Genomic DNA, 13,997 nt, shown 5'->3' with positions numbered 1-13,997 from the left:
CACACGGAGGCCCCGCCCCTGGAGGAAGGCCCGCCCTCTGCCCGCCCAGGAAGCGCTGGAGGCGGCGAGCCGAGCTCAGGAGCGGCGGTTTTCTTTTATCCTGCGCGTTAGAAGCGGCAGCTGAAGCGAAGGAGACACTGAAATATACTTGTGCACTCTGGTAAGCCTCTGTTGATCAAGGCTTGGTCCCTGGAGACGTAGACACTTTAAGTCTCTGCGCTTCACTGAAGCAGAGATCGTGTCCAGCGTACCTCCCGCAATTCTGGATTTACTTCACAATTACTAGGTTTGTTTCACCAAGATAGTTCCATATGTGAAGTACTCAGCGTTTACTGGGTAAGCAGTGGAGGCGACTGCTGTCACTAAGTGGCGATCCGTGGCGCCCGCCTCGCTGGAGATCCTCCACGTGCAGTCGCTCAGTGCAGTGCACCCTCAGCTGGCTGGTGATGGCGTTTGCACCGAGCCCAAAGCCACGAAGTCTCAGGTCTGTCCCCCGTCCCCTGTCGAAAGCCCCTTTTGAGCAGAAGCCTCTTTGCATGAACAGCTGCGTTTGAACTGTTTCGAAACGGAAGGCTCGTTGCTAAGAGGAAACTCAGTCCTTGTTGCTCTGGGGTGTCTGGGCTGAGCTGACCTCAGAAGCTGCCACCCATCGTCCTCAAGACTGATTTCAACACAGACTCGAGGATTCCACAGCTTCCACGAGGCCCCAGCACCCCTCAATCATCACCAACGGCTGCAGCATAACAACTCGAACCCCTCCAACCCCAGTGGCTGATCTTAAAGGATTAAGTAAGTGCTGCTCCTATTTTACAGAAGAAGAGAGGTACCACTGCCATAAAATTATGCTGTCTGGCTAGGGGCTTAACTTAATTCTATGCTGGGAACACAACCCCCAGCTCTCAGTAGAGACCCTGTGGGTTTGAATCAGCCGAGTATTCCGTTGTGTAACTAGCTAGGCAAAGCCAGCTAGAGCCACCCAAAGAGCACTGGTTTGGGAGTGTGGAGACCTGAGTTTGGGTTTCAGCTCTCTTTCTCTAATTAGGAGACTTCTGGTTGAACGGGATGATCAGTAACCAGCTCTGCCACTTATTCAGCAGTCATTGCAAATACTGAAGCAGTACATGGAACTCAGAATACTGCTTGTCCTAACCCTTGAGAGAATGTATATGTTCAACTGACTCAGAGCAAAATGTGTGCACCATTTGCTTGTGTGTGGTGCCAGAGCCATTGCCTCTAAATCCTAAGTTGTCAGAGCTTGAGGCAGATCTCTGGATCTGTGTAGAGGTAAGAGGATGAGAGGACCAAGGAAAAAACAGCAGACCTAGCAGAAGAGCAGAGTGTCTATTCTAAAGATAGAAGAGGGCCAAGGGATAATGCGTGTCCAAACTGATGGCCAAAGCGTTAACCTGAAAGCCTTCTGAGGGTGTATGACCAATAGGAACAAATCCAACTCTGGACTGGGTTCAAGGCCTTCTGAATTCTAGCCCCCACCTGCCTCTCCCGCTCCCAACCTGTCCCCTGAAGGACTCTATGCTGTAACAACACTGAACTATTTAGTATTCTCATACCAGTCTTTATTCCGTGATTTTTAAAAAAGTTGTCTCACTACCTAGAATGTTCTTTCCATCATCTGTATCTACTAAACTCTTACTCATCCTTCAAAATCCATTTCATAACTCGCAACCTCTACTAAGTCTTCAATTCTCATCCTTCTTCCATCTCTCAAGAATGAATCCTTCGAACTGTGGGAGTAATAAAACCCAAAATGTGTAATTGTCATTGTACAAAAGAAAGGAAAAGCAAGTTCTCTAAAAGGTATAACTGCATATATATTTAAGTGTACAAGATAGATAACCATATTACTGAGTTTTGTTGGATCATTGAGCAAAACTGTTTGCAATCTCACTGTTTGAAAGTCCCTCTACATGCTTTAATTTTGTAACTTCAACAACTGTTTCTAAGATGACAATATGTAATTAATTAGTGATTTCCTACTGTTTATTTTTTCTGAAATTCTGTGTAACTTGTACCCTTTTTCTGTTTTTTTCTTTTTTCTCCTTAAATAAAATTTTTTAAAAAATTTTATTTTTTTCGGGTGGCTCCCTCTGTTCTCCCACAGAACTTTTCACATTCTCTTATTGTTGTATGTGTTAACACAGAGTTCAGGTAGCTGAAGCTGTCATCCCCACAAAACCTAACATAGGGTTCAGGTAGATGAGGCCTGTCACCCCCAGAAAACCCAATGTAGGGTTCAGGTGGGTGAGGCCTGTCACCCCCAGAAAACCCATATGAAAATGGCACAGGTAGAGAGTGCTGGAGGGGAGCTTAGCCTTCTCTATTTGGGCAGAGCTAAATGTACAAGTCAGGAATCTACTGCTAGGAAGTCCAGAGAAGGGCAAGGGCCTCCCCCTGCCAAGGCCCTGCCCCAAAGGTGTCCTGGGCTGTGGGGAAGTCCCCACCTCCTCACCCTCCTCTTCTACTGCATCCTTGTAACCAGGGACCCAGACATCCACCAGTTCTGATGGCTGCCGCCTGTGCCTGACACGCATCACCTTAGTCCTCTGAAGCCCTCAAAAGAACCCTCTCTTTGCCACTAGCTGCAGACACTTTGCACTAAGTACCCTACATTCTGGTCATTGATTTTTTTTCCTCAATACTTTCAAGCAGTGCTTCAAAAAATAAATGTCAGGTCAGTTGTAAAGTTAAAAGGAACAGATCTTTTTTTCACACCACTGATCTTTATTGACTGATCAAATATCTAGTGTATCTACAAGTAAGTGGCAGAGAGAGCATTTTTTTAACACGGTGGTTTCACTCTTGTATTTTAATACTTTCTCACATACTTAATTTCTTTTTAAAGGTTTAGAGCACATTATGACTGTGGGGGTGACAGCCTCAGCCACCTGAACCCTGTGTTGGGTTTTGTGGGGGTGACAGGCCTCACCCATCTGCAGCCCCAAGTCCATAGCTGCATAAACACAGGGAAGACAACTTTCATAATTCCAAAATAACAAACTAATCCAGCCCCTTCCACCTGACAGGTGGTAAGGGGCCATTTTCCAATGAAAGTTTTGTTTCCTCCCTGCATCATCAGGTCCCAGATTTCTTTGTGCTCCTTTACTGATTTCAGTGAGAGAAAGAAGCTTAAAGGGTGAGTGTGTGTACTTTCTAGGTTAGTAAAAACCTCCCTGAATTCCCACCCTGAGTCATACAGAAATTCAGATTTTTTTTTTTTTAGGGTTATAGGACAAATGGGCAAATGATAAAAAAAGTTACTGGTGTCAAGAATTTGATATTTTGGGTCTGAGAATGTAGTAGTACACTTGCCTAGCATATGCAGGTCTGTAAGGTTTCATTTCCAGCACTTCTTGGGAAAAAAGTATTTAAAAATTTTTCCCAACTGCTAGCCCTATCGTGGTATCAGTATTTACTAATGGTGACCCAGAGTCGGTGCGGAGGTCCCATCAAAGAGTGAGACAAGCCAATAAAACAGAGGCTGTAAGTAACTTAGGTCTAAAGTAAAAATGATGGTTGGCCAACCTAAGGAAGCAAATTCTTTGCCGTGCATATGTTAACTGAGAAAAAGTAAAAGAAAAGGTCAGAGAGATGGGGAGAGAACATGGCAGAGTGCTGTAGGTGAAGATGGCAAGCAGGTGCCTGCCAGATGGAAGCAACATGATATGACCGGATATGATGCCCTCTTGGCATGGAAGGTAAATGATGGCAGGGCTGGGTACAAGAAGGACAAGGTGGTTATTCAGCCCCTTCACGTGTCAAAAAAGGATGGAAAAGCCTGCTCCCATGGGTCCTGGCTACCTGATCTAGATGTCTTCTACTCCACTCCAAGAAAGACTCTGTGGAGGAGGAGATTCCAACCATCATGACCCCAACGATGGGATGAGCAGCTGGGCCATGGTGGCTTTCCCCATACTTCTCATCCACACCCTTTTCTGATCATGTTGCCTGACCTATTTAGCCAGGGCCTGATGGATGGTGGGATACTAATTTAAAACAGCAGGGACTTTACCCAAGTTCTCAGTCGTATGCCTGGTTGATTCCTGGATATTCCTGCTGGAATAGCAAGTGACATTAAATTGAGGGGTCAACCTTTACTGGATATGCAATTCCAAAGCCACCAACACCAGTGACACGGGCAAGACTGCACTGCACAGCACACTTGGGGTGAGAATGTTGGGATTCATCTGAAAAGAGGCAACGTGGAAGAATCAGTTCCCTTTGCAGGCAGCTCAGGAGTGCAGACTGAACAATGTCTGTGCAGCCCCTGACCTGTAGGCAGAAAGGGAACGGAAGAAAAATTTGGCCTCAGAAGACTCCCTCAGGAACCAGCCCCACACTTCCTTCCCAGGACGAGTTGTCTCCTTCAGGCCCATTCCTTCTAGCCAGGCTGTCTTTCTACTCTCCCTAAAATACCCCAGACTCATTCTGGACAGTTTGGGCATATTTCTCATCTTCTGCTATCTCCTCCTTGTTTGTGCCGTTCTTGTCTTCCTTCAAGCTCCCATTTTACCCACTGACCCTTGCGGCTCCCTCAGTAACTGCTCCCTCTTGTCGACTCAGGCACTCTGTCGTCTCTTTCATTTGTCACTTGGCTGCATAGGAATACCTTGAGATATCACATCATGAGATGTCGTTACAGTGACATCATGTCTGAAGTCTTGTGACAGAAGCTGAATTGTGTGTATCTTGTTAACCTAAGATGGTGGCTGCTTACACTTTCCCACTGAGGGTCCTCTAGTGCGAGAGGGAAGCAAAAGTGTTCATTTGGCAGGTTCAAAGCTAGAGCCCACAGGGGATTTCTGTGTGTCTAGTTGCTGGCTTTTATCTCTGAAGTTCATGAGGATTTCTTGTTCTTTATCATGTGACACTTATGTTTGTTCTATACAAAAATATTTTTCTTCATGTTGTATAGGATTGAGGAAGTTCTTCTGTGTCTCTAAGCCTCAGTTTCCTCATCTGTGAAGGGAGATAATAGTCTCCACAGGATATGAGCTGTATGAAAGGTTCTTTATACAGGTCTCCTAAACATCAGTATTTGTAACTTCTTTTTTAGTCATGTAAACTCTGAGCCACGTATCCCCATGTTTATGGGAATACATGGAAAGAGACACACCTAGCCCATCCTGCACGGTCTCCTTAGCTCCATTCCAGCTGGGGTGGCCATGTGATCTGAGCTGGAAGCAAAATTCTGCAGGGTGTGGGCTCCAGGGGAGTTTTTGTGTTCTTGACAGAGTGAAAGACTTGGATGGCAAAGACCCTGGTTTTACTTCTGTGCCTCTTCCTACTTCTTCCGGTCAGGAAGATTCTTGGAAACACATTGCCATCTTGGGCCCCAAATCAGCATGCCAAAGGTGGCGATGTGAAAAGATGGAAGGAATCTAGAACACTGAAGACTTTGCAGAAAAGCTGCACAGCTGCCCTCAAGTACGTACCCCTGCCCTCTTGCCTACAAGGCAGAAAATGTTAGACGTTTTTTTCTCTGCCTGTTTATATTGTGTCACAGTGGGCTTGAGTTGTTCTGTTAGCAGCAGACAGGTGCCTGATGCACTAACATCAAAGTGGGAGGCCTTACACAAGTCGGTTGACACAGGTACAGTCCATGAGACATCAGATGGGTCAAGACAACTTTGCCAGCCACTTCTGCCACCCGCCCCAATATCTGCATTTCTGTCCTTTCCTTTCATATCCTGTCCTATAGCTTCATACCCTATGGCATTGGAATAAAGTGGAACCCAGGTACAGATCCTTCTCAAGATTGTCTGAGAATCCCAGTTTTGAGGACTTACTATTTCCACATCTAGGAATGTAAAGCTAATGGTAGCAAAGTCTGAACTCTGGGTCCCTTTAAGGTCACATAAATCCACTTGACCCACCAACAAGGAGGGACCTTCACCCTGCGCACAGGGTTTCCACCTTGCACATCTTGGGAGCAGGAGCCTGATGCAGCAGGAAAGGGTGGGGTTCTTCCATGACTTGTCATGTAATCTTAAACAAGTCCACTTATTTCTGAGCCTCAGTTTCCTTTATTTGCAAAATCTCACTAACACTTGTACGGACTCCTCAAGACTTGCATGAAAGGAATTAGCAAACTGGTAATGCAGATGTGGATTTTTAAATTATTGCAAGAGTGAAATCTCCCAATCTGTAAAATCTAGCTCCCCTGTATCTTTCCTATTCTTTAGCCTGTTAGGAGCAGGAACCAGGGGTCCGGCAGTGAACGGGTGTGGAAAACCACACACTGAAGCTGGACCTCAACCAGTTCCTCATCCTGCAGTAACCTCAGCCTTCTAGACAAAGCATCGCACTGATATTAACCTGAGAATAGCTTCATAACATAAACAAAAGAAGTTTCTCATGGACCCAGGAACATGTTTACCTCCTGGGCTGCACAACATAGAAGTTTCTCATGTGCCCAAGAACATGTTTACCTTTGCTGTATGCACAAGAAAGTGTCCTGAAGTGACTTGTACTGCTCTTTGTTTGAAACATTATAAAAACTCTGGAGTCCTTCAATAAATCGCCTTTTGCCTCCTGAGCAACTGGTCTCCCTGTGTCTTCAGTCTCTCGCCTGACTCCTTCCCCGCGCTGACCGTGGCACCTGGCACCTGGCGCCCAACGTGGGGCTTGGAATATAAGCATTCGGAGCGTTTTTCCAGTGGAAGGAGAATCGGCAGTTCCCAGAAGACCGCTGCTACAGACGACCCGGGTAAGTGAAAAGTGAAAGTAGCAGGGAGTGGCACATACGCAGGGATTGAGAATGGGTAACTCCCCGTCATCAGAATGGGAACTTTTTGAACAAGTTATTTCCTCTTTGTTAAAGAGTAGGGGCATTCCTGTAGCTAAGCTCCAAATTCATCGGTTTGTTGATTTTTTGCATCAGGCTTGCCCCTGGTTTCCCGAACAGGGAACAGTTAATGTTGAGACTTGGAAGACAGTAGGAGAAAAGATTAAAGATTATTATTGTGCTTGGGGTCCTGAGAAGGTTCCTGTGGATGTGTTTCCGATTTGGACTTTAATTAAGGACTGTTTAAAAGGGGACTCTGAGTCTAGTAAATGGGAAAAAAGAACTCGAGAAAGTTTTATAAGAAAAACCAAATCCTCAGAGAATGTGGCATCCTCCTTATACGCCCCCTGCCCTCTGCTCCGCCACCCGCTCTCTGAGCTGCCCTGTTACGAGCAGCTCGACCTCCCTACGACTAACAAAATAAACAATAGGCCTGATGATTTACAAGTCAATAACCCTGATAAAGAAACTGATTCAGATTCAGATGAAGAATTAGGTCCAAAAGAATGGGAAGAGTTAGAGCGTGAAGCCTCTCAATATGAGCATCAACATGAGGCTTTCATGCTTCAAGATCAGGCAAACCCACAATGTAAAGAACCAATGGAGGGCCTAGAAAACTTGATTGAAACATTTAAAAAAGAATTGTCTGATGTGGCTAAGCAGATTCAAAAGTTATCTGAGGCTAATTTAAAGGATCAACAGCATAAAAGTTGTAGTACTTCTTCATTGGCAAGGCCTTTGTTTGATCGATATGAAACTTCTACTACACCTCTTGTTGCTCGAGTAGGATTTAGACCAAAGCCTTTATTGCCCCCACCTGTGCCTATATGTCCTGTTGCACCTTCAGCGATATCCCCCTTACAATGTGCACCTCAAGAAGCTAGAAAGCAAGGCGAAAATTTAGAGGGATTTCAAGTTTATCCAGTAGTAAGGAGAGTTACTCCACAAGGACAATCATACAATGAACATGAGGGGCTTCCTTTTAAAACAATTAAAGAATTAAAAATGGCAGCTACACAATACGGAGCTACTGCTCCTTTTACTATGTCTATTCTTGAATCAGTAGTGAGCCAGGCTTTGCCACATCAAGATTGGAAGCTTTTAGCTAAGGCTATACTGAATGGGGGAGATTATCTTCTTTGGCTATCAGAATATGAAGAGACTACCATGGGATATGCATTAGACGATCAAGCTATTGCTAATGGAATGTCTATGGATCATCTTCAAGGGAAAGGAGCTTTTGCGGCCCTGGGTGCTCAATTAAATTACCCTGGCTATGCCTATGATTTGATTCGGTGGGCCGCTTTAGCAGCATGGAAAAAATTGCCCCAATCACGATCAAAGAAGGGAGAGTTAGGCAAGATTAAACAAGGCCCTGATGAGCTGTTCCAGGACTTTGTCTCTCGCCTCCTTCAGGCTGCAGGACGATTAATAAATGACCAAGAAGCCAGCAATATATTAGTAGAAGAATTGGCCTTTGAAAATGCCAATGCAGTCTGCCAAGCAGCTCTTCGACCCTGGAAGGGACGGGGCACCTTAAATGATTACATCAGACTTTGTGCAGACATAGGAGCAGGATATATTCAAGGATTGTCTATGGCAGCTGCTTTGAAGGGACAAACCCTGTAAGAATGTTTGGCAATACAACATAGCAAACGCAAAAAACGTGCCCCTGGCCCTCCAGGAAGTTGTTATAATTCTGGAAAAGTGGGGCATATTGCCAAACAATGCTCTGATTCTCCAAAAGGTGATAATAATGCAAATAATAAGGTTAAAATTGATAAAAAGCCAAAAGCCCCAGGGTTATGTCCATGCTGTAAGAGAGGAGATCACTGGGCTAATGAATGTTATTCTAAAAGAGATAAGGAAGGCAATTTACTACCCCCCCCCCAGCAGGGAAACTCCAAGAGGGGCCAGCCCCAGGCCTGACAACAAATTTTGGGGGCAATTCAACCCAGAAACAATCCGTTTCAGACCTCTCCAGTGCAGGATTGGACCTCAGTTCCACCACCCACATCATATTAACCCCAGAGCTAGGAGTCCAACTGATACCTACCGGTATTTATGGCCCGTTACCTCCAAACACTTGGGGGCTTTTACTAGGGAGAAGTGGGTTTACTTTAAAAGGACTTATAGTACTTCCTGGAGTGATAGATCAAGATTATGAGGGAGAAATTAAAGTTATGGCTAAAACTGATATAGTAGTCATTAATATACCTCCGGGTACTCGTATAGCACAGTTATTATTGTTGCCTCTTATTCAAGGAAAACAAAAGATGCTTAGGAAAAAACGAGGCACCCAAAGGTTTGGATCCTCTGATGCTTTTCTTATTCGACAAATACAAGATGAAAGGCCAGAATGCTTACTAAAAACACAGGGAAAAACCTTTCTTGGAATAATGGATACAGGGGCTGATGATGTTTCTGGTATAAGACAACAAGATTGGCCTTCATCCTGGCCCTTGGATCCTGCCCCTGCCATTCTCCAAGGAATTGGGCAAGCCTCCGCTCCTTTTAAATCCTCTTCTATATTATCTTGGGCTGATTTAGAGGGACATACTGGAGAATTCCAACCATATGTTTTACCTAATCTTCCCCTAAATTTGTGGGGACGAGACATACTAAGCCAAATGGGAGTGTACTTGTGGAGTCCAAGTCCCACTGTAACCAAACAGATGTTGCAAATGGGCCAACTGTCATTTGCAGGCATGGGAAAAAATAATCAAGGTATCAAAGACCCTTTATCCATCCCACAAAAGGTTGATAAACAGGACTTGGGTTTTTCTTAGTGGCCGCTGATCATCCTGCTATCCATGCTGATAAAATTAATTGGAAATCTGATACACCAGTATGGGTAGATCAGTGGCCCATGCCTGAGGCTAAACTCCAAGCCGCCAGGCAATTAGTGGAGGAACAGTTAGTCTGTGGTCATATCCGACCTTCCTCCTCCCCCTGGAATTCGCTTATATTTGTGATAAAAAAATAGAATCAATAAAAAAATAAAGAAATCAGGAAAATGGAGGTTATTACAAGACCTTAGAAAAGTTAATGATACTATGTTTCCTATGGGGGCTCTTCAGCCTGGACTTCTGTCACCTATGGCAATACCTCTGTCACATCATCGTATTGTTCTTGATTTGAAAGATTGTTTTTATACTATCCCTCTCCACCCCGAGGATTGCAAGAGGTTTTCTTTTAGAATTCCTTTCTGTAATTTGTCCTTACCTATGGAAAGATATGAGTGGATTGTGTTACCTCAAGGAATGGCTAATAGCCCCACCTTGTGTCAAAAGTTTGTACATGCAGCCATTGCCAATACCAGATCTAAATTTGCCTCTGCCACCATTATTCATTATATGGATGATATTTTAATAGCCTATCAAGACTCTGAGATGCTTTTGCAAGTATATGCCTCTCTTCATCAGGATTTAACAAATAATGGGCTGGTCATCGCACCTGAGAAGGTCCAAACTTCACCTCCTTATTCTTATCTAGGTTTTCACTTATATCCACGGCATTTTTCTCCTCAATGATTGTGTTAATACTTCTCACTTGTGTATGTTACATGATTTTCAAAAACTCTTAGGCGAAATTAATTGGATCCGGCTGTCTCTAAAGTTAACTACTCAAGACCTCCACCCATTGTTTTCCTTATTAGCTGGAGATTCTGACCCAAGTTCACCCCCCAAATGACAGCAGAAGCTCGCAAAGCTCTTGAACTGGTTAATAAGGCTCTTCAAAGTGCGCAGCTTCATTATTCTGATTATTCCACTCCCTGGTCTCTTATCATCATACCCACGTCCTTTTCTCCTACAGGTGTGTTATATCAACAGGGAGTTCTCTCATGGATTCATGGTTCGCATTCCCCGAAAAGGGCTCTCCCCCCTTACGCCTCTTTGGTTGCAGAAAGGATTATGCAAGGAAGGAAATTATCTATAATGCATTTAGGAAGAGACCTTCACTCTATTATAATCCCTTATACATCTGAACAGCTCGAATGGTTGCTTAATATGACTGATTATTTTCCTCTTTCTCTAGCATCCTATGCCGGTCAAATCCAACATCATTATCCCAAGGATAAAATTCTTCAGTTTGCCTCTAAAGTTACCTTCTCATTTCCTCAAATCATACGCATGAAACCCCTTGTTAATGCTATTACTTTATTTTCAGATGGAAGCTCCAATGGAAAAGCTACTTTAGTATCCCCAAATCAAACTTACGTATGGCAATTAAGGAGTACTTCAGCTCAGGAGACTGAACTTTATGCTGTTCATCAGGCTTTTATTCTTTTCTTTGATGTTCCCTTTAATTTGTTTTCAGATAGCCAATATGTAGTACAAGCCTTGTCTGTTTTAGAATGCGTACCTGTTATCAACACTGCTAATATCCTTGTTGCACAGTTATTTGGTCTTATTCAATCATCTTTACATTCTCGATCTGCACCTTGTTTTGTAGGACATATTCGCAGTCACTCTAATCTTCCAGGCGCTTTGACTCATGGAAATGCAATTGCAGAACGAGCCATGCATATTGGACTGTCTGCTGTTTTGCAAGCACAACAGTCACATGCTCTTCATCACCAAGCTGCACAGGTTTTACGTTATCAGTATGGTATAACACGGCAGCAAGCACGAGAAATTGTTAAAAACTGTCCCTCATGTGCGCCTCTCCTTCCAGTACCTCATTTTGGAGTAAACCCTCGAGGACTCCGTCCAAATGACATCTGGCAGATGGATGTCACTCATTATCCTTTTTTTGGGTCATTAAAAAACCTACACATTACCATAGACACCTTTTCTCATTACATGCTTGTTTCACCTATGACTGGAGAAACTGCCACCCATGTAATACAACACCTACTACATTGTTTCTCTATCCTGAGCATTCCTTGATCCATTAAAACTGATAATGGCCCAGCATATGTTAGTAAACCCTTTGCCAAATTCTGTCAGACTTTCCATATTAAACATGTTACTGGATTGCCTTATAACCCTCAAGGACAAGGAATTGTTGAACGTGCTAATCTCTCACTAAAAAACACATTAAAGAAATTAAAAAGGGGGAGAAGGTATAAGTATTCTCCCAAAACCCTTCTTAACCATGCTCTTTACCTTCTTAATTTTTTAACTTTTGATGCTTCCAATAGATCTGCAGAATAAGCCAATGGTTTATTGGAAAGACCCATTAACTAATCTATTACATGGTCCTGACCCAGTATTGATATGGGGAAGAGGATATGTTTGTGTTTTTCCCACAGATGGTGATACACCCAGGTGGATCCCAGAATGTTGTGTACGACACACCCAAGAGCAAGATAGACAAATTGCGCAGGAAGATGCTTCGACTAACTATGACCTCGAGGATGAGAACAACGACCAGAAGGCCTCCTGCGACAAGAGATGAAACTCTTCTGTTTTTGGCTCAACTGCTAAGCATTATTTGGGTTTTGCATACATTTTATATGCCTGTGCGGGCGGATAATTATTGGGCATTTGTACCTAATCCTCCTTTGTTGCACCCTATGTCATGGGGCGACAACGATGATGTTACTGTTTATGTAAAAATACTCTTGTCTTAAGTTTTCCTTCTTCCACTCATATACAACCTATCTCTATTGTATATAATTACACTGGAATGTCTGCTTCATTACCCCTATGTTTTTCTAAAACAAATAAGAATTGTACATTAATAGAAAGATACTCTGATTGGGATGGAAACTTTACTAATGGAATGCACTGGGGAGTAGATATGATGTATGTATTTTGCGACAGTAGTGAAATTAGAGTGGGAAAAGGCAATCCCCCTGAGCATATTCCCGAATGTAGACAAAAATACCCAAGCAAAAGTGTGTATGGACCCTCATGGTGTTTGTGCCATCATAATTATACTACATGTTACAAAGATCTATGTGACTGGGATGATTACAGAGAAACAACCTACAGGCCCTGAAATTTATTATATGGAATATGGACAAGGAATAACATCACCTTTTTTTAGCATGCTGTGGAAGTTGGTTGCAGCTCTTGATTATACTGCTGTTGCAAAAGAAAAAGTTGTATGGCAACATACAGGGACACAGGATGCTATTTCTGTTAATGGCACAGTAAAAAATGTAACTATTATAGCTTGTGTTTCTGAACCATATGGTGTTACAAGTGGAGAACTTACTGTAAATAAGAACAATGAATCTTACAAAATTACTTGTAAAGATTGCATCTTATCCAATTGTGTTAATGCTTCACAAAACCACTCATCCATATTACTGGTCAAACAACCTCCATTTGTATTTTTACCTGTTAATATCACCACAGAGTGGTATCAAGATCCTTCTGTGATTATTTTGCAAAAATTAACTAACCTTTTAAATTGGGCCAAATGATTTGTGGGGATGTTAATGACTGGAATTGCTGCACTTATTACTGTAATAGCCTCCACTGCAATGTCTGCAATATCTCTTATGGAAAGTGTGCAAACTGCATCCTATGTCAATGAATTATCCCATCATGTTTCTTTGGTTTTGAAAATACAGGAAAATTGGAATAGCCTGATTGAACAAAAATTAAATGCTCTACAAGATACAGTAATAACCTTAGGAGACCAATTATATGCTTTGCAAGTACAATCTTCTTTGAAATGTCATGCCTTATATGAACATATTTGTGTTACTTCACATAGATATAATGAAAGTGATGTACCTTGGGATAGGGTGAAAAATCATTTGCTAGGAATATGGCATAATTCCAATACTTCTCTAGATTTGCTTACGCTGCATAAAACTATCCAAGATATAACCAATGCACCAGCAATAAAAGTTGACATAGCAAAAGAAACTGAGCAAATATTCAACGCATTAACCAGCCATTTCCCAAGCCTCACGGGCATTTCACATTTTATCATTCTAGCTGGTATTGGAGCTCTAGCATTTATTGTCAAGCTAACAATTTTTCCATATTTTGTGAGAATTGTTGTTGGGCAAATGAGAAATGTGCGTTGGACTTGAAACGTTTTAAGTTAGAATCAACTGCTAATGAAATTCCCATGCGATGCTTTGTCTAAGAAATAAGGGGGATATGTTGGGAGCAGGAGCCAGGGGTCCGGCAGTGAACGGGTGTGGAAAACCACACACTGAAGCTGGACCTCAACCAGTTCCTCATCCTGCAGTAACCTCAGCCTTCTAGACAAAGCATTGCGCTGA

The 13,997-nt window shown here is 43.0% G+C and overlaps 1 long non-coding RNA gene across 1 annotated transcript; it reads left to right on the top strand.

Annotated features, from left to right (window-relative positions):
* Positions 1–13,336, top strand: LOC134473077 (uncharacterized). Its single transcript, XR_010043185.1, has 3 exons — positions 1–789; positions 6,579–6,724; positions 12,060–13,336. It is a non-coding gene; the product is annotated as an uncharacterized LOC134473077 (long non-coding RNA).
* The last annotated feature ends 661 nt before the right edge of the window (positions 13,337–13,997 follow it).

This window comes from Cavia porcellus, unplaced genomic scaffold (assembly GCF_034190915.1).
Source record: "Cavia porcellus strain 051 isolate PalLab524CR breed Dunkin Hartley unplaced genomic scaffold, mCavPor4.1 scaffold_25, whole genome shotgun sequence".
NCBI lineage: Eukaryota > Metazoa > Chordata > Mammalia > Rodentia > Caviidae > Cavia > Cavia porcellus.
This window is presented reverse-complemented; position numbering and strand designations above follow the sequence as displayed.